Source organism: Gymnoscopelus microlampas (genome assembly GCF_963454915.1).
Source record: "Gymnoscopelus microlampas genome assembly, chromosome: 20".
NCBI classification, from domain to species: Eukaryota; Metazoa; Chordata; class Actinopteri; order Myctophiformes; family Myctophidae; genus Gymnoscopelus; species Gymnoscopelus microlampas.
The window spans coordinates 45825948-45851299 of record NC_139957.1 but is presented as its reverse complement, the minus strand read 5'-3'; positions in this window follow the sequence as shown (position 1 = coordinate 45851299).

Genomic DNA, 25352 nt, shown 5'->3' with positions numbered 1-25352 from the left:
AGACTCTTTCAAAGCGACACATCTATTTATAGGCCGCTATACGTCATGCGTCTCACTAGCCAATCAGAGCACACTCTTTCAACGTATTGTCACGTGTGTCACGTGAGGCTTGACCAATGTTAGCTTGGCCGAGGGGACGGGGGGGGGGACGGAAAGTGAAAACATAGTCTCCTGGCGGAGACAACAATAACGGGTGGCTGTAATTTATGGTGACTCGTGACGATGCAGCCTAATCGAACCGCATTTCTAACACCAGCCAGACACATCCTCACAGACACCAGACACATCCTTACAGAGACAAATATAGAAACTCGCATACGCTCAAACTAGTCTGTAGCCAGAGGATTCTCTGACCCTCCGGGCTCTGGCCTGAAAGACCTCCCACAGAATGAGTCTGGATTGTACCACCTCTAGGGATCCCCTCGGACTTCCATACTTTTATGGAAACCAATTCAAATGCAGGTACAACCGTGACGTGCCATGAGGTACCGTGCTATAGAAATGCTACATTAGAGACTCCATATTGGGGCGTAGCTGAGCTGTAACATCTATATTTGGGCATGGTTGACTTATGACCTCATCAAGATGACAAGAGCAAACACAATGATTCCTATGAAGTAGATTGACCTCTGACCTCTTTCACAGGTATTATCCACAGCCAAGACCCTGATCTTTAAGAACAGAAGACGCGTATTGTTTGGAACTGTATTTTACCGTTGGTGGTTGTGTTTGAAATGTTCTGCTGGACTTTGCATCTGGAAGACGTAAGAACAAGTAGAAGAATTTATGGCCCTGTTGTAACAGTAGGGCTCAAGTTGTACTGCTTTGGATTAGTGATTGACGAACCCCACCAATGGTGCTCTACATACACGTCCGACACGTCAGACACGTCCGATGATGAGGTACCGGTACATGTATGTGAAGAGACGCATGTGCACATCTTCAACACAGTGTCTTTGCGCTGGAAGACGTTGTCCACAGAGACAACTGGATCAAGAGGAGAATGTCCCCTTGAGCAAGGCTTTGTGGCTGCAGAAGAGTGGGTTTCACCCAGCCAAATGAGGGACCACACAGCTGTGCTGATAGACCATATCATCTATGTCTTGGGTGGGCCATGCCGTCGGGGGGGTGTCTCCGCATTTGATGTTGACACCCACAGATGGTTCGAGCCCAAGGTTTGTGGGGATGTTCCAAAGGTCAGGTGGGACCACTCAGCCTGTGTCTGGGGCAAGGTCATGTATGTCTTTGGGGGAAGGACCCGGCATGGAGTCACCAAACAACTGTACAAGTTGGACACCAGCACAATGGTCTGGTCTTTAATGAACACGAATGGCACTCTGCCACCTTTTTCAGGCGGTCACACTGCCACCGTCATCGGAACAAAGATGTTTGTATTTGGAGGCCGGTGGACTAAGAGGGAGAGGGACTTCAGCATCATCCACGTGTTTGACATAGAGACCAGCTGCTGGCAGAGCGTAACTTCTACACAGTTTCGTATGGATCTACTATACGTGGGTCATTCAGCCTTTGCCTACAATGGAGAGCTGTACATACTTTGTGGTGCACTCAATGATCTGTGGAAATTAAATTTAGAGACCTGCTCCTGGAAGAAGTTAAAGCCCAAGGGGAAAGGTCCGTGTGCAACCATGTTGTACAGTGGCGTGGTGGGAGATCGTATCTTCCTCTTTGGAGGAATTAGAAATACCACCGTTGATGACCTGTACATGTTAGACTTAAGTCCTGGTCTCAGGATGTTATGCAAGCTAGCAGTTATTCGGTACGATCTGGAGAAGTCAGAACTGCCACATGACATCAGGTGGGAACTACTAGCCATGACTAACAAAAATGACTGCAGCAACTTCCATGAGCATTTAAGTAGGCAGGGGACTGACCAAGGAGGACTAAGGACTGACCAGCCGGGTCAGTCCTTAGCTGGGTCAGCAAAGGACATGCTTTTATACTATGCAGCAGTTATATGGAATGGGTTGGTTGCAAGTCCATTAATAGCTCCATTGTTAACTCTTCGACTGCCAGAGTAATGGTGTAATAGTGTGACGCTACTGCCAGCGAAAACTAGCGATTTTACTGTACCTTTGAAAAATCACTGAGAATATTCCATATTACACCTGTTATGTCTCACTGACTGCTCACTGACTGCTGCTCTGTTTGATTGTTCTGCACTCGCTTAGCCTTGCCTGTTGCTGTGAGTGTGGGGATTTTCGGGGATGGATTACCTCCAGTCTTACGTTGTTCATATTGTGATGTTGTTATGCTGTTCTCCTGAGAGCTAAGGAAGTAAAGTGAAGTTCTCTGGCAAACTGTGTCAGGGCCTGATCATTCACAAACACAACATTGGCGCCAAGGATGGCTGTTTTTTTCTCTCCCACCACCTAACCTCTTCCTTGAATTACCTGGCAAGCCTCCAGTGCCCTGGACTCGCTGGAAACAGTCGTTGGAAACATGGCTAACAGCTACGGGCTAACCGGCGTTAGTGCGGCACGTAAAAAGGCGCTGCTACAACACTGTCTGGGAACGGAGGGTCAACGGGTGCTCGGGACGTTGGAAACTGGACCCGATCTCAGCTATGCCACAGCCATGGACCCTCTGAAGGGTCATTTCACGGCCCAGCAAAGTGTAGACGTGTAGACAAGTGTAGACTGAAGGGTCCACGTGGTTCTGTAGTGTAGACTGTAAGGGTCCATGTGGTTCTGTAGTGTAGACTGTAAGGGTCCATGTGGTTCTGTAGTGTAGACTGTAAGGGTCCACGTGGTTCTGTAGTGTAGACTGTAAGGGTCCACGTGGTTCTGTAGTGTAGACTGTAAGGGTCCACGTGGTTCTGTAGTGTAGACTGTAAGGGTCCACGTGGTTCTGTAGTGTAGACTGTAAGGGTCCACATGGTTCTGTAGTGTAGACTGTAAGGGTCCACGTGGTTCTGTAGTGTAGACTGTAAGGGTCCATGTGGTTCTGTAGTGTAGACTGCACTGTCAGAGCAAACAGTCACAAACACGGTGCAGTCTAATCTCACTGAGAAGATTAAAAATGAACTAGAAAATGTGCTCCTCGGAGCACAAGTCTCCGCCAGCAAATATTGATTAATCCTGTCTAAGCTATTTATATTACGTATCGTGATGACACCAGTGTGTCTACATAATGTATTGCTCCGCCATTTCTCAGCCATTTCGTGATTATTCCTGTCTTACCTCACTTTGAAAGAGACACATCTATTTATAGGCCGCTATACGTCATGCGTCTCACTAGCCAATCAGAGCACACTCTTTCAACGTATTGTCACGTGTCACGTGAGGCTTGACCAATGTTAGCTTGGCTGAGGGGGGGGGACGGAAAGTGAAAACATAGTCTCCTGGCGGAGACAATAACGGATGGCTGTAATTTATGGTGACTCGTGACGATGCAGCCTAATCGAACCGCATTTCTAACACCAGCCAGACACATCCTCACAGACACCAGACACATCCTCACAGACACCAGACACATCCTCACAGATACCAGACACATACTCACAAACACCAGACACATCCTCACAGACACCAGACACATCTTCACAGAGACAAATATAGAAACTCGCATACGCTCAAACTAGTCTGTAGCCAGAGGATTCTCTGACCGTCCCGGCTCTGGCCTGAAAGACCTCCCACAGAATGAGTCTGGATTGTACCACCCCTAGGGATCCCCTCTAGGGACCCCCTCTAGAGACCACCATGTAGGGACCCTTTCTAGGGACCCCCTCGGACTTCCATACTTGTATGGAAACCAATTCAAATGCAGGTACAACCGTGACGTGCCATGAGGTACCGTGCTATAGAAAGACTACATTAGAGACTCCATATTGGGGCGTAGCTGAGCCGTAACATCTATATTTGGGCATGGCTGACTTATGACCTCATCAAGATGACAAGAGCAAACATAATGATTCCTATGAGTAGATTGACCTCTGACCTCTGTTTCACAGTAGTATTATCCACAGCCAAGACCCTGATCTTCAAGAACCTGAAGTATTGTTTGGAACTGTATTTTACCGTTGGTGGTTGTGTTTGAAATGTTCTGCTGGACTTTGCATCTGGAAGACGTAAATACAAGTAGAAGACATAGAACATATGGCCCTGTTGTAACAGTAGGGCTCAAGTTGTACTGCTTTGGAGGATCATTGATTGAAAAACCCCACCAATGGTGCTCTACATACACGTCCGACACGTCCGACACTTCCGATGATGACCTACCGGTACATGTATGTGATGAGACGCATGTGCACATCTTAAACACAGTGTCTTTGCGCTGGAAGACGTTGTCCCCAGAGACAACTGGACCAAGAGGAGAATGTCCCCTTGAGCAAGGCTGTGTGGCTGCAGAAGGGAGTGGTCCACCCAGCCCGATGAGGGACCACACAGCTGTGCTGATAGACCATATCATCTATGTCTTGGGTGGGCCATGCCGTCGGGGGGGTGTCTCCGCATTTGATGTTGACACCCACAGATGGTTAGAGCCCAAGGTTTGTGGGGATGTTCCAAAGGCCAGGTGGGACCACTCAGCCTGTGTCTGGGGCAAGGTCATGTATGTCTTTGGGGGAAGGACCCGGCATGGAGTCACCAAACAACTGTACAAGTTGGACACCAGCACAATGGTCTGGTCTTTAATGAACACGAATGGCACTCTGCCACCTGCTACAAGGGGTCACACTGCCACCGTCATCGGAACAAAGATGTTTGTATTTGGAGGCCGAGGGATAAGGAGGGACTTCAGCATCATCCACGTGTTTGACATAGAGACCAGCTGCTGGCAGAGCGTAACGTCTACACAGCTTGGTATAAAGCTACTATTCTCGGGTCATTCAGCCTTTGCCTACAATGGAGAGCTGTACACACTTGGTGTTGCCTTCAATGATCTGTGGAAATTAAATTCAGAGACCTGCTCCTGGAAGAAGTTAAAGCCCAAGGGGAAAGGTCCGTGTGCAAACAGGTTGCACAGTGGCGTGGTGGGAGATCGTATCTTCCTCTTTGGAGGATTTAGAAGTATCATCGTTGATGACCTGTACATGTTAGACTTAAGTCCTGGTCTCAGGATGTTATGCAAGCTAGCAGTTATTCGGTACGATCTTGATAAGTCAGAACTGCCACATGACATCAGGTGGGAACTAGCAGCCATGACTAACAAAAACTACTGCAGCAACTACCATGAGAAAAGAAGTGTGCACCGGACTGACCAAAGAGGACTAAGGACTGACTTGCCGGGCCAGTCCTTAGCTGGGTCAGCTAAGGACTTGCTTTTATACTATGCAGCAGTTATATGGAATGGGTTGGTTGCAAGTCCATTAATAGCTCCATTGTTAACTCTTTAACTGCCAGAGTAATTGCGAACGCGGAAGGAAGCCGCGCCTCCGCCCAAGTGGAGCCTACTATGAAACTCTGCTCGGCTTGTGGCTCTGTCTGTGTGTGCAGTATGTGTGCACTGCCTGCACTGCCTGTGTGCAACCCACAGAGTGCGCCAGAGTGCAGCTACAGTCAAAACACACACACACACACACACACACACACACACACACAGTCCGTAAATACACAATATTTTCGAGCTGTGTTCGCTTCCAGCGTTTGAGCGTCTTACTTGTGGTGTAATAGTGTGACGCTACTGCCAGCAAAAACTAGCGATTTTACACCTGTTCTGTCTCACTGACTGCTCACTGACTGCTGCTCTGCTTGATTGTGCGCTTGTTTAGCCTTGCACCTATCGATTACCAGGCGGTCGATGGCGGGGGGGTCTCCCCCGGTGGTTAGCCAGCTGTGCGCCACTCTCACCAGGGCGGTTACCTGCGGGCGCGGAGACTGGGCCACTTGGTAGGCCCAGTTGTGATATCTCTGGGCCCGGGCGGGGAGGCTGTAGCCGTGGCTAGCCAGGATCACGGCCTTCAGTTTGGGAAGTCCCGAGCGTCGGCCATCGTCAGGTCCCGGCATGCTCGCAGGGCTTCGCCGGTCAGGAACGGCGTGATGAGGGAGGTCGGCCACTGGCCACCTTTCCCGGGCGGCGGTGCGCTCGAATACTTCCAGGTATGCTTCGATGTCGTCATTGGGGGACAGTTTGGTAAGTACGTCGCCCGGTGCCCGTGAGGCCACCGGGTCCCGTGCCATTTTATCAATTAGCTTTTGCACTGCTGTTTGTAGTTTGGTTTGGCTTTTTAGCAGCGCGGTGAGCACCTGTGCATGCTCCATAATCAGAGATATTGGCGTGGATCAGTCAGGAAGCGATTGGGCAAGTAAGTATACTGACCCTGTAGAGACTTATGTTACAGATGCCAGTGATTATGCTAAGTTTGGTTGCATTAATTTCCCCACCCCACCTATGCTAATTTCCATTAAAAACGTTCTTGTGAAACCTACTCTCAGCCTCTTGGTGTATTGTGAAGCTGACCCTTCCACAATGCCCATATACAGACATTGTGATATATGACGTATGTATCCATTAAGACTGTATATATAAGACTGTAGAAGCTATTGGCATTGTCTTTGTGTTCAAATTAACTCTAGCGACTGACTTTCCCTTGAACCATCGGACCTCCGTTGAACTCGAACCAGAATAACCAGTTCAATCACACACACACACACACACACACACACAGCTTATTCACACCAGACTCCAGCCATATTAGAAAGAGACGGAAGAGATGGACCTGTCGGAGCTGCGAACTCAAACGGAAGAGGAGAGAGAAAGACGATTCAAAGAGGTTACCTTCAAAATCATAAACTTGGCACACCGCCTGTATGAGGATTACAAGCTACTGCATGAAGAACACGCAGACAGGATCTTTGATGAATTGCTTCACTCATCATTATTTTTGGGCGTAATGCTCTACAACTCTACTCCAGCAGAGTTATTAAAGGATATTGTCGAAGCCAAAGACCAGATGACGGAACTCTTCGCGATGTTCCCTCGATCAGTTCAATGTTGCTACACTACATTGCCAAGACGATGCCCTTTAAGTTGCCTTTTGGTCCTGATAATATGTTTGGATCCGAACAAGAACGACGAGGAAAAAATAAGACAAAAGTTAAACAAGCTCATTAAAGAAAACAAATTGGATGATGTGGTACAGCAAATTTGTGTCTCGGCCGAGGGAGAGGAAGAGGAAGAGGAAGGGAGCGACTTTGCCACTACCAGAGACGAGGATGGTGAAATATATTATGGGGTCACAATTAACTGTAACGTCAATTATAGAGCAGAGAAGGGGAAACTGACCGCACTCCATCGCAGGCATCGTGAGGTAACTGATTTGATGATTTCAGCCGCATGCCTGGGTTATTGGCATTCTTGTATTTCTGATGGAGTGATGAGCTTTCAACTTAAAAGGAAGGACTTCGATTGTCGAATGCATATTGGAAGAATGGGTGTTAAATGTAATGCATATTCCATAAATGATCTAAAGGTAAAAGGCCCCTGTGATCAATGTTCGAATTTGTATTATTTCGAAGAAGACACTAAAACAACTAAAATAATACTGAATAGATACGGCCATTGCGCGGAACCTGAGAGTTTGAGCAAACTATTACACAAAAACGATAAACTCCGAAAAAAGCTTATGGAAAATAAACGATCAGCCATTGATAATTACGACATGAAACTGAAAGTTGCTCAAATTGATTTAAAAAAGCAGGTGCAGAAGACACTTGAAAATTTTCCACAATTTAAATGGAATGGCGGTTTCTATCCGCCCCCCGTAAAAGAGGAGGAGAAGGAGGAGAAGGAGGAACCACGGCCTCTCCAGACCGCTGGGGTGGGTGATGATGATGATGATGAAAAAAGCTGGTTCACCTTCCCACGGACGGCTGCGGTAGGGATGTGGAACAAACTTTGGCAGTGGTTGTGAGCTTCACTACTGTGACGGCCCCTTGGCCTTAGAGCAGTGTCCATGGGTGTTCATGGGATCCTCTGGGGAGAGTCGTTAGTGGGGAATCCTGCACACCTGGGTGGGGTGATTGCTCACCCTATATAATGGGGCCTGAGTCTTCATTCTCTCTCTCCCCTTGGTTTGGTTTGGTTGCTTTGGTTCTTTGAGTTGGTTGTTTGCTTTGATTACTTTGCTTTGAATTATCATACATTCATACACTTGCACACATCACCGATCTATTGATAACCTACTTTATTAAGTTGATTCCTATTACTTTATTTACTATTGCTTTTTCTAAATAAACCTACTAATTATTGAAACTGACGTCATGTGTGGTCTCCACTTTGTCTGGCTGTATTTTAAGTCATAACAAATGGGGGCTCGTCAAAACAAATTTGGACTTGTTAAAAACAAATTTGGTCATATGGAGTGGAGTATCACACATGGCAGTAGTTTTTTTTTGGAGGGCATTTTTGGTTAGTTTGATGAAATGGGGAGGTTTAACTAATCCTTTTTGGGCTTGTTGGGTTGAGGTAAACTGATAACATAAACTAAAATTGTGAGTGGCATTAGGTAGAACTGGTTCTCCTCGGGGGCAGCAGTGACAGAGAAAACGCGGGTAGAGCATCCTAATATCCCCCTTCCCTACATCGGCTCGGGATCACGTCTCAGGGCTTATTGGGGGTCGCTGTGTATACAGTTGCCTTCCAACCCCTGAGGTTACAGTGAGTAAATACCCCCCGCAAGTATCTGTACGAAGAGGGGGGAAAGGGAGAACTGGTATTTGGAGCCACTAGTTTGGTTATGAAGTTAGCCTCAAGTCTGATTTTTTTTTCTTTTCTTTGGTTTGGTATGGCTGCCAGTGTAGAAGAGTTTTTAAAGTCTCCATCTGAGGAGTTACTGGATCACTTTACTAAGGACCAATTGAATAATATTGCTCAACATTATTCTATAGACATTGACACCAAGCGTACAAAAGAAACCATTAAAAGTATCATACGGGCTAACCTGGAGGATTCTGGGGTACTGGTGAAGGAGGGAAGTAAGGGTGGTGAAAGTGAGATGGCTGGGCTAACATTTGAACAACAGAAGGCGCTGTTAATGTTAAAAATGGAACATGAGAAGGACATGGAAAAAATGGTAATGTTAAGAATGGAACATGAGAAGGAGTTGGAAAAAATGAAATACAAAAAGGAACAAATGAGACTGGATTTGGAACTGCAGAAATTGGGATTGATAAAGGAAGGGAAAATGTCTGCAACTGCTTTAAACGAAAGATCTGGTTCTCGTTTCGATGTAGGAAGTAACTTAAAGTTAATGCCTAAGTTTAATGAAAAGGATGTGGACACATTTTTCTGTATGTTTGAACGTGTGTCTGTTTCCAGAAACTGGCCTGAGGAGGAGCAGACTCTAATGTTGCAGTGTGTCTTTACGGGTAAAGCACAAGAGGCTTACTCGGCACTGTCTGTAGAGGATTGCAAAGAATACAAAAAGGTAAAGGCAGCTGTATTGAAGGCCTATGAGTTAGTTCCTGAGGCATATCGCCAATGTTTCAGAGAAGGGCGTAAAAATGATGGACAGACACATGTCGAATTTACACGGGATTTGTTGTCAAATTTTAACCGTTGGTGTTCCTCATCTGGAGTAAAAAGTTTGGAAGAGTTGGGTGATTTGGTAGTTCTAGAACAGTTAAAGCTGTCTGTTCCGGATTATATTGCAACCTACATTAATGAACGCAAAGTCAAATGTCCTAGTGAGGCTGCAGTGTTGGCGGACGAATATGTTTTAACACATAAGCGTATCTTTGTGGATCGAAATGTGGAGAAAGTCCAGAAACCCAACTCTGCAGTACATCAATTGGAACGCCAGGTTGATGGTAGAAGTAACTCAGACCAATGTCATTATTGCCATGAAAAGGGACATTGGTTAAAAGACTGTCCTTTGCTAAAAGAGAAAAGTTCATATGTGAAGTCAGTTGGTTTGGCTGCATCCATTCATAATCCCATTGTTGGGGAGGGAGCAGAACTGGTGGCTCCTTTTCAAATGCATGTCAAGCAAATAGATATTTCAGATATTGAGTTAGGTTATGCTCCATTCATGTCTGATGGGGTGGCAAAGTTAATTGGGAGTGAAAAGGAAGTTCCAGTCAGAATATTGCGGGACTCAGGATCTTTACAAAGCTTTGTAAGAGAGGCAGCACTGCCTTTTTCTCCAGGTTCGGATACTGGGATCTGTATTCCGGTTAGAGGGATGGGCCTGCAAACTCTGTTGGTGCCGGTGCATAAAATGTTTCTGTCCTGTGAACTGGTGCAGGGAGATGTGAATGTCTGTGTTCGTCCCGAACTGCCAGTTGAAGGAATTGACATCATTTTGGGAAATGACTTGGCAGGTTCCCATGTTTGGGCAAATGATATCAGACAAGAAGAACGTGTACACATATCTGATGTGGCAATGCAAAATAAAAATACCTGTGTTTCAGTTCTAGAACCTCCAGAGGGCCCTGAGCCAGATCAGGCAGAGGCCACAGAGCAGCAAGGTCTCTATGAGGCAGAGAACCATGTGTCTACTGTTTGTACGGTGACGCAGGCACTGTCGGCTGTTCTGGGGGATAGTCTTGCAGTGTCAGAAAACTCTGAGGTGAACATGGTTGCTTTGCCAAATGATCTTTATGTTTCTCGCTCAGAACTGGTGAAAGCACAGCGAAAAGACCAGTCTCTGAAAGATCTGTATGACCTAGTTTTGTCTTGGTCTCAGGTGAGGAAAGTTAGGCAGGGGTATTTCCTCCAGGAGGATCCCTTGTTGAGGGCAAGGACAATATAGTTGCAGATGTTTTGTCTTCTGATTGTCTTCTGATATTTCTGCTGTCCGAAATGTCCAGGTACTCTTAAAATGCTTCTTCCTGTGCTAAGGTTGCTGGGTCCTGAGGATAGGTAGAGGTATTGGGAGGTGATGGGGAAAATGCTATTGAAAATTTAGAGTTTGGTGTAATGGATTAGAATTGGAAAAAGTTTGTGGATTTTGGAGGTTGGTTGTATTTGTATTGATATATGTTTTGTTGTTTCAGGGTATGAGGTGAACCTCATTCATGGGGAGGGGGATGTGACGGCCCCTTGGCCTTAGAGCAGTGTCCATGGGTGTTCATGGGATCCTCTGGGGAGAGTCGTTAGTGGGGAATCCTGCACACCTGGGTGGGGTGATTGCTCACCCTATATAATGGGGCCTGAGTCTTCATTCTCTCTCTCCCCTTGGTTTGGTTTGGTTGCTTTGGTTCTTTGAGTTGGTTGTTTGCTTTGATTACTTTGCTTTGAATTATCATACATTCATACACTTGCACACATCACCGATCTATTGATAACCTACTTTATTAAGTTGATTCCTATTACTTTATTTACTATTGCTTTTTCTAAATAAACCTACTAATTATTGAAACTGACGTCATGTGTGGTCTCCACTTTGTCTGGCTGTATTTTAAGTCATAACACTACACACTATTTCTAAGGCAGAGGGGGGCACACCTGGGACGCCAGGTGTTGCTGTTGAACCCTCTGGAGGTGTTGTGGGCCTAGTCAATGAAACACCCAAGATGGAGGGCGCCCACCTGACGACCCCAATGAAACCCTTAGCCCCTTCCACCCAACCCTGTGATGACTTTATCATCCCCACCCATGTTTCTCAAGGTATAAACAAGGATTGTAACAGCCTGTGGTAAAACAGCCTGAGGATGCGGAGGGCAATTTTTTTTTTGCACTGGCAGATTCGTCTGGTCCCAGGCTAGACTTGTTCCACCTGTTTTTGAAGGTCCAGGGCAAGAACAACATACGTATGTACTTGTCCTTCAGCTTTCTGTCATCGTGTGGATGGTGTAGAGAGCTAGTGATTGGATCTGTTTTTTTTTAAGATATTTAGGCCTACAGCCTAAGACATTAGGCTGTAGGCCTAATGTCGGGTTCGGGAGTCGAACCCGGGACACACTCGTCAGGCTGGATTACCAGCCTAGGTGCCAATGGATCTGTTTTTGATGGTAGGAAAATTGCCATGGGTCCAGCGAGGCTCCCCGTCAGAAAGCTTCTGTTTCCCTCTTGTGCCCTTAAGCTTGTTCGCCCACCATCGCCCGTCGCCAGGAGAGAGCTGCAGGCGCACGAAGGTCATGGACTGGATCATCTGTGGCCACTGCAGCTTTTATCTCCGGGGCATTGACCTAAAAATGTTGCCAAAGGTGCAGGTGATTGAACCTCTCTGTGCTTCCGTTCCCTATGGGGTGGTAAGGTGAGGTACTTGATTTGTCAACTCCTTGCAATCAGCTCACTATGAAAATCCACTCCCTGATCAGAATGGAGACGCTGGGATGAAAAAATGGCTACAAAAATTGTGGGATAAAAAAAGAAAAAAAGAAAATAATGTAGACGGGGGGAAAAAAGGGAAGCCATAGTTAGGTTGTGCTCCCACCGCACTTTTATTTTACCTCTGGGGCAGAATCTGCCAATGCTTTGTCAATGTAAATGCGTGGATTCACGCAAGAGCAGATCTTTCCGCCTGTCGCGCAGACCGTGCGTTTATCCGCTCTACATGACTTGTCCATTTGAAGCATAATAACTGCTGGAGGCAGGAGCTGATTTTCCCCCTCTGTCCAATCGGGTGAGTCGAAGGCGGACCGTCGCGAGAGCACCATGGTGCTCAAGGCAGCAGGCGGTGCGGGCTACGGGGAGGTTCCTGAAAGTGAGTGACAGGCGCGTTCACTCCCGTTTTTAGCGGCGCTGGCAAAGGTATAGAGCGGATATTAGCCCTCTATACCTGGCTTTTGCGTCAACGTTCTGATTGGTCAGGCTCGCCAAGGTTCTGATTGGTCAGGTCCGTCAACGTTCTGATTGGTCAGGTCCGTCAACGTTCTGATTGGTCACTATTCATGACATCACTATGTTACTATTCATGACATCACTATGATGTTATGAATAGTGACCAATCAGAACCAATATTAGCCCTCTATACCTGGCTTTTGCGTCAACGTTCTGATTGGTCAGACACGTCAACAAAGTGATTGGTCAAGCTTCACGTGACACGTGGCTATAAACACATTATAAACACTTATTGATGACAAAATGTATCAAAGGCGCCGCTACCTTCACACAGGTGTGATTTTTTAGAATCCGCTGGCTGAAAAAAACTGTGGCCGCGCACAACCTGCGTTTAACGCTAGCCGACCATGTTTTTGGAGAGCACGCCCTTACTGTAAGGGCGTGGGATGGTTTCCACTGTAAGGGCCTTACAGTGGAAACCATCCCAGAGCTTTTTTGCTACTTCAAGTTAATTCTGTCAAAGTTCAAGGTTGTGTTTTATTCTTACATCTTGTGTAAAGGTACATAAGGGTCAAACTTCTGTTCAGCTTCCTTCAGACAATGCAGCAGAATAGGTATAATACTAATAACAGTAAAATAAGAAAAAAAGTAAGTAAAATAATAAAAAAATAAATTACACAGTCACATATATCAGGTCGTACTTGTAGTTTTCTTTCAGTGATCCAGTACTCCAAAAATACACAGGGAATGCAAGGCAGACGATCCAGAAGAAACGTCTAGACATATGTACTCGTATTTCAATGGCATGAATACTGAGTCTATCCCATCTGAATAGCTAATGTGAGCATAAGAAAGAATAACAGAATAATAAATTGCTATCCAAAATAAAACATTTGTATTCATTCTAGTTTCACATACAAATGTGGGCTTAAAAAAAACGAAACAACTCAGTGCTTTATTGTCATAAATTGTGAAAAAGTGAAGTAGGCTATAGATTTCAAACGTGTGCTTAAAGGAGAATTTTGGACTAAGGTTTTCTTACCTTTTCTATGACGTTATGATATCTTAGGATGAATGGTACAGTAGAAAAATGTCATAACTCCATCCCGGGTCCGCCAGAGCTTAAAACGTGCGCGGATAGGCCTTGCGTTAGATCGCGTATTTTACTAGCTTTTTTTTTTTTGGTGAGATCTGACGTTCATAGTGACAGAACACTGTCAAAAAAACAAAAAAAAACATAAGTCTCACTAGACGAGATCGAAATCTCGAGATTTCAATCTCGTCTAGTGAGACTTAGTTTTTTTTAGGGACCCCCTAGCGGTGTAGTAGGATAACACATTAAATGTGTTATCCTACTACTATAATTGAAATGACCTCCAAAAGTTTGTCTGTGGTAAAAGTATGTGCGATCGCTCCACTTGCCCCGAAACTTGCCACAGACTGTTGATCAGTGCTAATATTTAGGCTTCTTTCCCCGCCTTCAATGTATTTACATATTGCAGAAATTAATATAAAACTACATTTTAACATTTTAGCCACAGCAGCTTTCCTTCTTTTTTGCCGCAGCAGCTTTGTTTTGTCCGTTAAGATCTGTGATCACCATGATCAGTCATAACCATATAAGGACTTTCCAATGCAGCTACCACTGCCAAATATGGACTGTGAGGACTGTGATATGATCGGGCCTAGATGTGAGGGCCGCTAAGCGGCTCAAACCTCTAGTTATTATTATCACACTCCCTTGTGGTCTTGTAGATCAGAGCTTCTCAACCTTTTTTGAGCTCTGGACCCTCTAGCATATTTAGAACAATCTCCTCAAGGACCCTCCTCCCCTCCCCAAAACAATATACACTATGTAGTCAATAAGAAGGCATAACACAGTCATTTCACATTTATATATTTATTCACATTTCACATTACAAGATCTTGAACCAGAGCATAAGTGTCATAATACATTTAACAAAAGTACCAAAAAAACATATTAATAGCAGATCTACAAGTTAAAGTGTGGTAATATTCAGTACATTTAACAAAGGTACATTTATATATTAGGTTCAAACACTAGGCCAATGCCCATTGGGAACGATGTCCATTAGAAATGTGTGCCCCCTCCCGGTGATGCAACAGTACCCGTTGTACCCGCTGTGCCCGCTGTACCCGCTGTCAGAGTCACAGTGTCTGTCCATCACTCCCTCAGGTTCTCAGCGATAAACACGGCCAGTTTGAAGTCCATCACTTTATGATTCTATAAATGACATAACCAACCAGTAGTCCACCTAAAGCACCGACTAGAGCAGCCAGGACGCCTCCAACCACCAGAAGAGCTCCGGTCACGGACAGTAACGGAACAACGACGGCCCAAAACAGCCCGAGGCTCATCACACCACCGGCGCCCAACGAGCCATGAAACCACAGGATCTTCTTCTTCTTTCCGCTCCGTGGCTTCTTGCCGTGGAGCGTCCGGCCTGACGACCAGCAGAACCTGCGGCTGCAGACGGCGCACGTCACGTCGTGACGGCCGGCGCTCTCTATCCGCACGATGTTGGACGATCTGCCGTCCTCCAGCATGTTGACGATGCAGCCTCTACCGTGGTCCGCGGTGACGTAGGCTCTGACCTCCTCCGTCTGGGTGATGTCCGTGTGGAACCTGAGGTTGTTGACGTTGTCCTGGATGATGCTGGCTGCACAGTGAGGACATGACCTGATGTCATACGCTGCTGCTGCGCCTCCGCCGCTCTCCTGCTCTGACCACGCTGTGCGGCGCCGTGACTCAGACTCAGACCGGATGCTCTCCGTACCGCTGGTGATGATGTCATCATCATCATCATCACCACCCACCCCAGTGGTCTGGAGAGGCCGTGGTTCCTCCTGCTCCTCCTGCTCCTCCTTCTCCTCCTCGCCCTTTGGGTGGAGGTCATGGGGTCGGCGGTGGCGCCTCCCAAACAGCGAGTGGAGGAGGGACAGGCGTGGTTTCTTCTTCTGGGTCTCTGGGGCAGAGTGGAGATCAGGCTCTGTGTCTGACCTCTGCTGCTGCATCATATTAACCATGTCCATGTACTCTGTTAATGACTCTCTATCACTCTCTCTATTCTCTCTCTATTTCTCTCTCTATTCTCTCTCTCTCTCTCTCTCTCTCTCTCTCTCTCTCTCTCTCTCTCTCTCTCTCTCTCTAATGATGCTGCTCTGTCTCAATGGATCTTGACTGAATATGGTAAGTGCAAAAATAAAAAGTTTATTGTTTAAGATAGTTCAAATGATCTTTGAACTGTAATAGAATGATGCTCTCTCTCTCTCTCTCTCTCTCTCTCTCTCTCTCTCTCTCTCTCTCTCTCTCTCTCTCTCTCTCTCTCTCAGTGTATTATAGTGTTGTCTACAGACAGTAGGATGAGGATCAGACAGAGTTCAAGGTGTAATGAAGACTCTCTGTGTGAGGAGAGACTTTTGTACAGCCAGGACTCTGACGTCACACACAGTGACGTGGTCGATCCGATCGAGGCACAACAACGTCACCTGGTTGTGCGCGAGCGCGTTCTTCTTCAGTTAGTGTACATTCACGTTGCCATGGTAACAGGCTGCGCTTGTTCGCGACTGCGCGTTAACCCAGGTATTGTTGTTACTATTATTATTAATTATTGTATTGAGTCAAAGCTGTGATATTATGAGTCATTAATGTCACAGGAAGTGAATATGAATGTTTAAGAGAGTTTATTTACTGCTGTGCTCCCCTTGTTAGCCTCCGTTAGCATCGTCGGCTAGCGCTGCAATGCTAACGTTACAATGGTTAGAGTTTCACTGTTTCTTTTCTTTGTCTTCATACAATATGTTGACCTTCTTTCTAATGGTTTCATATTGAGGCTCTACACTGTCTCTCTGCATCATGTGATGTATGTGTTTACCTAAAGCCTCTCCTTCTCTCTAACGCTCCTTCTCTCTAAGGCTCTGCTCATAGACACAACATTACACTGCCGTGACAGCTCTCCGTCTTTAGTCAAAATAAACTAAACTACTTCTCTATTCACCGAAACAAAGGCTGTTTTGTGTTGTTGAAAGTCTATTCTCCAGGGTGGGAAGCCTCTCAGAACCCCACCTTCTCTGTAGAATACACTTATGCCTATGGGCAGAACTTTTGATATGATGTCCGCCAGAGGTAAATGATTGTATTTACTCCACTGCGCCCTCTATAGTTCTGGTCAATATAAATTACCATTGACCAGACCTGTAGGGGGCGCAGGTGAGTAATTAAAGTAATTTCAATCTGGTGGACATATTTTATGTTCTGCCCATAAAGTGTATTCTACAGAGAAGGTGGGGTGCTGAGAGGCCTCCCACCCTGGAGAATAGACTTTAAAAAACACAAAACAGCCTTTGTTTCGGTGAGTAGTGAAGTAGTTTAGTTTATTTTTTACGAAAGTTGGAGACCAGGACCCCCCAAATGATATGTATTTGGCCGCGGACCCCCATCTCAAAAATATGTCGTTCCAGGGACCCCCCCCCCCCCCCAGAAGCAAAGATTTGAGTTACAAATGTTTGCTTTAAAAGAATATATTTTCAAAGATTTGCACACATTTTCACAATTTGTCAAAACATAGCAGATATACAAGCTCATAGCGCGGCACTCGGTGCCGCGCTATGAGCTTGTAGATCTGCTATTTTTGAATAGCCAAAGAAATCTAAAAATGACACACAGATGCTTAAAGGGTTAATGTGGGTTTGCCATTTTCCCTTTGTGTTTTAGAAAGATGAGACTGTCTGGTGAGATGGAGATGATCGTATCCACCACACTACAGGTAATTATGCTATGTTGTCCAAATGCTTGTGGAAATGTATCTGCCAAGATGTTCATATTTGATGTTTATATTTTACAAGCAGGCTCTGCATCCTGTAAGCCTGCAGAGCTGTCTGACCAGGAGTTTGACTCTCATAGTGACCACCCACACACACACACACACACACACACACACACACACACACACACACACACACACACACACACACACACACACACACACACACACACAATGAACACATGCACACACCTCTAATAGAGAACAGAAGTCCTGACGTCACTCGTTCATCCCCTGGGTCGTGGAAGTCATTTCTCTATGGAGAATAACATTGGGTCATCATAGAATCGTCTCATATAAGAATTGTGTTCCAAAAATAAACAACCCGTCTCTGCGATATTGTCAGGGAGGAGGTTCTGTATCGTTTATGATAGTCAGTCACTTATATTTGATACAGTTTGTTTCTGGCGAAAATGTAACTAATTTGGCAGAAGTAACATTATCGTTTTCTCACTGATGCTTCATATCCATAAGAGTCAAACCATCATTTGTTTATTTTTGGAACACAGTTCTTATTTGACGCGATATTAAACACGTCTATGGGGATTCAGAACGGGGGTGGTGGATGTGTAAATGACGTCAGACTTCGGTGCTCTATAATGATAATAATATTGGGTTTTATTAAATAATGCACTCTACATTTGGGTAAATCTCAAAGTGCTACAATAAGCATTTGCATAAACAAACATCACACCCCTATAAAGGATTTAAGAAACATAAACAAAACATTAAAACCATGAGGGCATAAAGCCTAGATACAAAAAAAGATGCTTCATTAAAAAGGTAGGTCTTTAGTCCTCTCAAACACACCCCATACACACAATGAACATATGAACACACACACACACACACACACACACACACACACACACACACACACACACACACACACACACACACACACACACACACACACACACACACACACACACACACACACACACATACCATAATGAACATATGAACATACACACACATACACATAAAATATAATTCTGTGACAATATTGATTTTTTTCCCAGTATTTTCACTATAGGTATTTAACCCATTAAGACCTGTAACGCATCTGTGTCACTTTAGATTTCTTTGGCTATTCAAAAATAGCAGATATACAAGCTCATAGCGCGGCACAGAGTGCCGTGAGTCCTGAATATTTTTGGATTTTTTTCAAAAAACTGTTAGAGAAATCAAAATGGTTGAGTCCCTGGCACATCTTTTCAAATGGGGGTCCGTGGGCTAATATGTGTCAATTTGGGGGTCCTTGACACGAAAAAGGTTGAAAAGCAGTGCTTTAAAGGTATGGTAAGTGATTATTGTTTTCTGTTTTAAACGGGCGTTACACAGCTCTATAAGCTAATCATTGCTAGTGTTTGTTCAATAACTGGGGTCTCTCCAGCTCTTCATTAAGGCATTGTCAGGTCAGGGATAGCACTTTTATCCAATCAGGAGAGAGATCTCATACAGGATACAGGATCATAGGATGTGAAGACACAAAACACATGAGCAGACCCAACAGACACATATCTAAACAAACATGAAAACAAATCAAACCTTACTAAAGTTCTAGAATTCCCTGCATCAGACTGGAACCTTTTCCATCAGGCATGCTTTTGTTGACTAGGGGTCTTCAACAGGGGGCCCGGGACCCCTAAGGGGTCCTCAGAGCTACTATAGGGGGTCCGCCAAATATTTCTGTGATAGGATTTAGTTTTTTTTACAATAACCACTTGAACCCTAGAATTCCTTTTCTGAGGGGAACACAAGCAGCGTGAGGCGTTGAGAGCTTGTAGATCTGCTATTTTTGGCAAAGAGGTTTAGGTGTAGAGGGGAAAAAGAGCAGACTAAGTTAAAAAAAAACACTTTTATCTGAAACACAATTTTATACAATATAGAGTAGGGGGTCCCTGCTTCATCTCTCTCTCAGCTAGGGGGTCCTTGGCCTGAAAACGTTGAAGACCCCTGGGTTAAACCTTCTCAAGTTTTAAAGTCATTTTGGCTGCAGTGTCCAAACTGTTCCACTGGGTGGCACCAGTGTGTGTAAAAGTTCCCTTTACCTGTCAGTCCTGAATGTATACAGGCACACATTAGCAATGCTAGATCTAGTGTGAGTCCCTGACCAAAGTAACAACATTTACAAAACCATACTTATTCACAATATGAAGGCGATTTACAATACCAGGCCCTGCCAGCTCAGTGCCTGAGTGTTCAAGCTGGGGTCACTAGCTGATGTCCAATGGTGGAAATGACCTAAGTACATTTAACTTAAAGGGCAAGACCACTTTGGTAGAGGTTAGGGTTGTGTAGTTACCTCGCCATGATGTAACTCCAAAGGTGGTCAAGAAATAAAAAACAATTGCTGCATTGATTAGAAATTGATAATTCAAAATATGCTCCTCATTGACTTACATTGTACGGTAAAACAGCTCTCAAAGTCGCTCTTTTAGCATGTAAACGAATGTAAACAAAGTCGATTCAGACAATATAGAACATCACCAAACCCAGTACTGTTTATTTTTTAAATAAAAATGTTAACTAACTGTTGATTTAGCTATTTTTATTAGAAAGAAAACCTGGACTGGATCGGCGGATCCGGATCTTCAAATAGTAAAATCATCAGGAAGTTGACATTTTTATTAAAAAAATAAACAGTACTGGGTTTGGTGATGTTCTATATTGTCTGAATCAGCTTAGTTTGTGTTCGTTTATGTGCTAAAAGAGTGACTTTGAGAGCTGTTTCAGTGTACAATGCAAGTCAATGAGGAGCATATTTTTAATTATCAATTTCTAATTAATGGAGCAATTATTTTTCATTTCTTGTCCACCTTTGGAGTTACATCATGGCAAGGTAACTACACAACCCAAACCTCTACCAAAGTGGTCTTACTTTACTTACTGGTACTGCCAGGTACTTTTAGTTTACTTGAGTATGACCATAATTCAATACTTTATACTTCTACTCTACTACATCTCATGGGCAAATGTAGTACAGCTATTTGAAAACTTTAGTTACTTTGTAGGCTTAGATTATTATTACATGAACTAATTGGGCTCTGATTTATACTCATAGTCTATTCGAAAATAGCTGATCTACAAGCTCACAACGCGTCGCATCGCACGGCGTTGTGAGCTTATAGATCGGCTATTTCCGAAAACATTAAACGAATTCTGTGCTTTTACTCAAGTCACATTTTGAATACAGGCCTAAGGCCCTGTACTTGTAACAGAGTATTTCTACATTATGGTATTGATACTTCTACTTAAGTTAAGTACATCACTGCTGTGCAATGTGCATATCTGTGATAATAATAATAATAATAATAATAATAATAATAATAATAATAATAATAATAATAATAATAAACTTTATTTGTATAGCACCTTTCATGACATGAAATGCAGCGCAAAGTGCTTTACAGAGCAAGAATACAAATACCGTTACAACCAATTTAACAATAAAGCAAAACAAATAAAATAAAGTAAGATAAAAGCAAAAGCATAAAACAACATTAAAATAGGCAATACAGTGAGGACTTAAAAATCAACCAATGAATCAGCTAAAAGCAAGAGTGAAGAAATAGGTCTTGAGCTGTGCTTTAAAGCTATCGACAGAGGCTACCTGTCTTAGGTGTAATGGGAGTTTATTCCACACTGTCGGTCCGTAAAAACAGAATGCTGCTTCACCGTATTTTTTATATGTCATTGTAGGCACCTCGAGCAGGTCAGCACTTGAAGACCTGAGGGGCCGGTTTGGAACATATCTCTCTAGGCAGTCATAGAGGTAGGAAGGTGCCAGACCATTTAGAGCTTTATAAACTATTAAAATAATTTTAAAATCAATCCTAAAAACAACCGGGAGCCAGTGTAGTGAAGCTAGAACTGGAGTGATATGCTCTCATCCTAGTTTTAGTTAAAATTCTGGCTGCCGCATTTTGAACAAGTTGTAGTCTGTCAGTTGTTTTCTTTGGCAGGCCAGAGTAGAGTGCGTTGCAGTAGTCAAGCCGAGAGAAAACAAAAGCGTGGATCAACGTTTTTGCATCGTCTAACGACAGATAGTCTCTAATTCGCGCAATGTTTCTCAGATGAAAGAAAGCAATCTTGGTGACATGATTAATGTGTGTATTAAAATTCAATTCAGAATCGACAACCCCCAGGTGGTGTTACTTTCTACAGCCAGGTTACCAAGTCTACTTATTATTGATTCTCTCTGCTCACTGGAGCCAATTATGAGAACTTCTGTTTTATCCTCATTTAGCTTAAGAAAGTTCTCACTCATCCAGCATTTTATACTGGACAGACAGGTCAACAATGGGTCTAGAGCGCAGGGGTCGTCTGGAGCTACCGAAAGATACAGCTTTCGGTAGCTTTTTTTTTGCTGATGTTGCTACGGCTGCATTCTTATGCACACGTGTGTGTTTTTGCTGCTACATTGTGTCCCCAGGTACTTATCTGTTACTTATTTGCTGCTTTTTATAATGCAGATATAATGTTCATCATGTACATACACTATTTTATGACATTAAATGTTTACACCTGTAAACCTGTGATGTGACATTAAATGTTTACACCTATAAACCTGTGATGTAACATTAAATGTTTACACCTGTAAACCTGTGATGTGACATTAAATGTTTACACCTATAAACCTGTGATGTGACATTAAATGTTTACACCTATAAACCTGTGATGTAACATTAAATGAGAGTCATCCTGGAATGCACTGACACATTCAGCACAGATTGATTGATAGTGTCTCCAAATATTTCATTAGGCAAAAGAATCTAAACAGCACAATTACATTTATGATACTTTGTCTAAAAGGTCCGTCCAAAAAAAGGTCCTTGTGGTCTTGTTTCCATTGGGGTCCTTAAAGTATTCAATTCATAGACATAGACAGTGTAGCATACAGTAAGGGGTGACATCCCCTTAATACACATTAAATGTATTATTATTATTATCACATTCCCTTGTGGTCTTGTAGATCAGAGCTTCTCAACCTTTTCTGAGCTCTGGACCCACTAGCATATTTGAGTTATTCCACGAATTCGGTACGATTTGCACTTCTTTTTTTTTTTGAAAAATCGATGGAAACGAATTACTTTTTTGAATAGCCCACACCATTAACCCATTGATACCTGGAACGCATCTGTGTCACTTTAGATGTCTTTGGCTATTCAAAAATAGCAGATATACAAGCTCATAGCGCGGCACCGAGTGCCGCGCTATGAGCTTGTAGATCTGCTATTTTGGAAAAATCGTGAAAATATTTTTTTCATATTTTTTTCCGGAAAACTGTTAGGATTTAGATTTTTTTTAAGAATCGCCTCAGGTCTTAAAAGGACATATTTAACATGCAGAAAAACATATTTTCCCATCTCAGGCATTAAATTAATATTTTTATATGGAATAATATATGTAACAGGGTTGAAATTCATAACGGGGTTGAGTGGAACGGGGTTGAGATTTTTTACTCAAGATGGCCATAACTCTACCTGTGATGATTAAGAGGAGACCACATGGCATGCATGATATTAGTCAATCACATATATTGCTGAAATGACAAAGACAATTTAAAATAATAATAGTTTTCTATCTTTATTTCATGTAACGGGGTTGAGTTGTTATGCTTTACGACCACGCTTTGAAAGTATAAATGACCCTAAATAGCTGTATAAGAAGTTCGAAATGTTCCTCTTTCTGCAGCATCTTGCTCAGAAGACTTGTAGAATGCCATCACATGTTGTTGATGCCACTAAAGGGTCAGTTTATACTTTTTACAGAGAGGAGAATGACTTGTGTAACAGGGTTGAGTGTGACTGTGGGACAGAGCTATATAACGTGATTTTAATGATAAATCAACTATTTATTAAAAAACGAAACATGACTAGCAATAGAGTACATTGCTGGTTTTATGTGAACAATATAAGTTATGGATTATTCTACACTTTTAGTAGTCATATCTGAAGGCCAATCTCAAATGGGCAAATTTAGGCGGTGTCTACTGTAGAAAAGGCAGATAATTTCAGATATAAAGATAAAATATGTAATATTTTTACACAATAGTAAAGGGAAGTTAGGGAACATGTCAATTGATTCTAAAAAGCTTTTAAAATTTGATTTTGGTGACCCATGGATACAATACACTCAAAAAGGTCAGAGGGACCGCAAATCGTACCGAATTCGTGGAATGACTCATTTAGAACAATCTCCTCAAGGACCCTCCTCCCCTCCCCAAAACAATATACACTATGTAGTCAATAAGAAGGCATAACACAGTCATTTCACATTTTTATATTTATTCACATTTCACATTACAAGATCTTGAACCAGAGTTTTGAGCGTCGTAATACATTTATCAAAAGAACCATTTTAAAACATAAATGGCAGATCTACAAAGGCAAAGTGTGGTAATATTCTGTACATGTAATAAAAGTACATTTATTTAGCATTTTTAAAACTCAATGCCCATTGGGAACGATCCATTAGTCCCATTATGTCCCTCAGCTTCTCAGCGACATGGTCACCATTCCACCAGCCCCGCCCCGTCATAGCGGTATAATAATAGTATACAGCCATAAGGAGGAGCACCGGCACAGTTGTTATACCCACAAGCGGTATTCCCACTAGCCCCCAAACTAACATAATCAGAAACTCCACCTCCCCACTGCTCCATGGTTTCTTGTTCTTAACGCTGAGCCACAGCCTCCGCAGAAATATCAGAACCATCTCCTTGGGTGTGGTCCAGGTGAACTCATGGCTGCAGGCGGCGCAGGTCACCGCGCCGTAACACCTGGCGTCCTCCTCCTCCTCCTGCTGCTCCGTCCTGATGACGTTGGAGGGTTTGAACCTGAGGCAGTATGTACCGTCCTCCTGCACGACGTAGGCTCCGGCCTGCTCCACCTTCACGTTGGTGTGGAACCTGATGTGGTTGTGGTTGAAGATGATGGCCGTACAGTGAGGACACGCCCTGACGTCACTGCTGGGGGTGATGATGAAGATGACATCATTATCACCCACTGACCCACCCCCAGCAGCAGCAGCAGCGGTGGTGGTGGCGGTCTGGAGAGGCTTTGGTGCCTCCTCCTTCTCCTCCTCCTTCTCCTCCTCGCCCTTTGGGCGGCGCCTCCAAAACAGCGAGCGGAGGCGGGACAGGCATGGTTTCTTCTTCTTCTTCTGGGTCACTGGGACATGCTGCTGCATCATATAATTAACTGTGTGCATGTCCATGTAGTCTGCCATGACTCTTTATCTCTCTCTCTCACAGCTGTCTACAGACAGTGGGATCAGACAGAGTTCAAGGTGGAATGAAGACTCTCTCTGTGAGGAGAGACTTTATAGACGAATCCACAGACGCGCTACCTGTAGCTGCCTGTAGGCGGCCATTGCTGCGGTGTCGCGTGACTCGCGTCCGCGTAACGTTGACACCGCAGCAATGGCTGCGCGCAAGGCAGCGCTCTGTGGATTTGTGTATACACCGCCTGGATCTGACGTCACAGGGACTTGTGAGCCGATTCCGATTGGTCAACCGAGGCAACCTCCTGACGTTGCACACAAGACCTCCGATCTGCGTGTGGACGTTGTAATGGTTACGCGGTGTGCCGCGAGGTTTAAAGTCGCGTTACCCGGGCGACCGTTTAATGGTGATTATTTAGTTGACACTCGTGAGGCGAGTCAAAGCTGATATTATAGGCCCCGCCCCTATTGGAACTTCGTTACTGCTCCCGTTAGCCGCCGTTAGCATCGCTAGCGCTACGATGCTAACGTTACAATGGCGTTTCCCATAGACTTCCGTTAGCAATGCTAACCTGGAGCTAGCTAGCTTGAACG